The sequence below is a fragment of the Jaculus jaculus genome, chromosome 7, assembly GCF_020740685.1.
Source record: "Jaculus jaculus isolate mJacJac1 chromosome 7, mJacJac1.mat.Y.cur, whole genome shotgun sequence".
In the NCBI taxonomy this organism is placed as follows: Eukaryota; Metazoa; Chordata; class Mammalia; order Rodentia; family Dipodidae; genus Jaculus; species Jaculus jaculus.
In genome coordinates this window covers 47580841-47583552 of record NC_059108.1, presented here as the reverse complement: position 1 = coordinate 47583552, position 2712 = coordinate 47580841, and the positions used below count along the sequence as shown (strand labels likewise).

General features: G+C 42.0%; 1 pseudogene; it reads right to left on the bottom strand.

The window, feature by feature from the left end:
- Positions 1 to 2076: 2076 nt before the first annotated feature.
- LOC101604368 lies at positions 2077 to 2406 on the bottom strand (annotated as a pseudogene).
- Positions 2407 to 2712: the final 306 nt, after the last annotated feature.

Below are 2712 nucleotides of genomic sequence, written 5' to 3'. Positions count from 1 at the left end.
TAATGCCCCTGATAGAATTAATATTCTGTTATTTTAGAAGAGGAGGATGGTGGTGATGACAATAATAACAGTTTTCATGATTGCCAGAAGAAAGAAAGACCTATAGTAATGAATGATACATCCAGAACAGCAAACCACACTCTCCATTACCTAATTTCATAAATGATAGTCCCATAGATTGGAGCCAGGTAGCTCATGTTGTAGGCAGCTTTTTACTGGTCACAGGTCCTCAAGTAGAGGTAGCTATCATTCTGCCCTGAATAGGACAATACAACAATTCTAGTCCAGGGCTGAAACTTTAAGATAATGCCTACTCATCAAGACAGTGCTGCTGACTACTCAGGACAGCAGCTGACCACCTGCCAGTGCCCATTGTTCTCCTCACTTCCTGGCTCCTCCACTTCCTTAGAATGTTAGAGGGCTCCCTTGACCCTGCACAATCTTACCTTCCCTCCTCACCAATCAAAGGCACCCAAGGGTGTTTACATAGACCTATCACATCTGTTCCTAGCTGACATTTCACTTCATGAGTCATCACTCAGACTTGTTCCAAATCCATGAAATCCACTGCAGTCTTGAGTGCTGGCTGGCAACTCTCTTAGAACAACCCCTCAGTCTACAGTGAGCACTATTCTGTCTCTTCCCAATAAACTTTGCCCTAAACCCTTCTTTGAATGCCCCACCGTGTCCCTGTTCACTGTTGTAAGTGACTGAGAGTCGAATAACTCAAGATCCACTGACCTGGGTAGTTTTAGTGACTGCTTGGCACTGTAACCCCCAAGCTAAGCTGACCCAAGGCTGAGAAAAGTTCCATTGCTATGAAAACCCACAATATGAGGTGACTTTCTGTTTTTATTGATTATTAGCTATTCATGCTACAGAAGATATACACAATGACTCATGGCTAGCAACCAAAATGTGTAGTCACCTCTGTATAGTAGAAATAAATTTTCACTGGAGGTTAATTTACAGCCCATGAAGCTCAGGATATGTGTTATGGGTTGAATAATGATATCTTCTCTAAAATTTACACTGGATCCATATTAGGAGGTGTGGGCTTTGGGAGGTGATTAAGTTATGTAAGCACTAAGATTACTTTGTAAAAGTACCCTTATTTAAGGAAAATGCAATCTTCCTTATACGTTTTTCACTGTACATGGTTACAGCATGCATTCATCTTTTTCAGATGATATAGCAAGGCAATGCCTTGGAAGAGGAGAGAGCAACCCTCAATAGTCATGCAACTAGCAAGTATCTCCATAAAAGTAACAATTACATTTATCTCCTCATATAAATTACTCCATTAAGGAACTTAGTTCTGGAAATACTAACAAACTAAGGCAGTGTATACAAGCTCAATTATATATTAAATATTATGAAAGATGTTTAAATTTCAAATCTCACTTCTTAAACATATTTTAAACTTTCATTCTTCTATACTTTTGATTGCTGTGGGTTAATGCGATTTTGGTTAGATTCTTTTATTATTTTTTTCTTTCACTGTGAGGATTTATAAATAGCTCCACAGGCAGAAGTGCAATATTTGGGATATTATTAAATACAGAAACGTTAATCGCACATTACAAGGCACCAAACCCAAGCCATCGTATTATGTTGGCTCTCGAAGGAGCAGTAGAAAGCAGTGGTCAGAACAAGGACAACAGGTTGTGTTTACAACAAGGGAAATGCATATGTTCAAATCTGAGAGCTCAGCGGGCAAATACAAATCAACTCCATGCTGAAATCAGTGCTTTGAGGAAAAGCTATTTTCAAAACACAAGTGAGATGCTTTGGAACCCCAAAGGAGGAAATGAGGACCGTGAGAAAAGAACTGTTTGCCCAAAGCCAACACTTCACTGTCTGGTACTGCAAGCAAGGAAAGAGCCCAGAATGGAGAGGAAAGGAAGTGTGCCTGTGCGCACAAGGGGAGAGAGAGTGTGGGGGGAGACAGTGAGAGCGAGCGAGCGTGTGAGCGAGCACATTCCACTCAGCAACTTCACTCACTGGCCGAGGAGCACTTGCAACGCTTTTTGCAGAGGCTCTTTTCAGTTCCTGGGACACTTTCTCCGAGATGGGTCAAGCAGTCTTTACTATTGAGCTTTCGGGGTTAGCAGGACTGAACACTAGAGAGGTATGACGGTCAAAGCCTGTGCTCCTAAAGGCTTCAGAGATTTCTTTGTAGAAGAATTTTAGTTCCTCTTCAATTTCAGATTTAACTTTTAATAAAACTTCTGGGTCCAGTGACTGTGAAGCTATATCTAGTTGAACACCTTGGGGTGAAGGACCATGACACGCTTGCAGATTCTCCTGAGAGAGGAGTCCCAAGTAGCTAGAACAACGTATTTTGTTTCATAGTGAAATCCTAGAGGCACAGTAGTAGAAGACGCCATTGAACTGGTTGGCAGAGCTTCCAAAAAGTCTATTTAAAGTTGTATAAAACCTGAGCCGCCGTAACCCACGGGAAGGAAGCACGCGGCGGCAGCGGGCGCTTCCCACGGTTCCCCGAGCGCCGGCCCTAATCTACCGCCGCGCCATGTTGAAGGTGAGGTCACCCCCTGGTTAGATTCTTGATAAGTCTTTAGAACTATATCTAGATTTAAGATATAAAATCAATGACATTAACACTCCCAAAGAAAGTGCTGAAATATGCTGTGTACATGTACTATTGAGGCTATCATTTCCTTTTAGCTACTGCTTGTCATCAGTCTTCCG